Source organism: Propithecus coquereli, unplaced genomic scaffold (assembly GCF_000956105.1).
Source record: "Propithecus coquereli isolate 6110/MARCELLA unplaced genomic scaffold, Pcoq_1.0 Scaffold149, whole genome shotgun sequence".
In the NCBI taxonomy this organism is placed as follows: Eukaryota; Metazoa; Chordata; class Mammalia; order Primates; family Indriidae; genus Propithecus; species Propithecus coquereli.
Genome location: NW_012139302.1, coordinates 2,678,980 through 2,679,332, shown reverse-complemented (window position 1 = coordinate 2,679,332; position 353 = coordinate 2,678,980).

The window sequence follows — 353 nt, the reverse complement described above, 5'->3', positions numbered from 1 at the left end:
ATTAATAAGCTTCTGGCTTGTAAGTGCCACAAAAATCTTTTGTATATCAACTCTAAGCTACATTTAGATTCACAGGGCTTCACACACACTGATATTTTGTTGCCTGGCTTTCTCTGTGAATATTGTCTACATAAATAAGAAATTCATTTAGGATTGTTGGCTTTTTTTCCTACCTGGCTAAGATAAATGTTATGTTCTTGCTGAGAAAACGTATGAGATAAGATTAACCAAAAGAAGGTGTGTGTTTCAGGATTGGATGTGATAATGTACTAAATATTGTCTTTTATATTCCACAAACAGGAAGAGTAGTTCTGCATCTAAAGCCACTACAATGAGTGAAAATGTGAGTATTT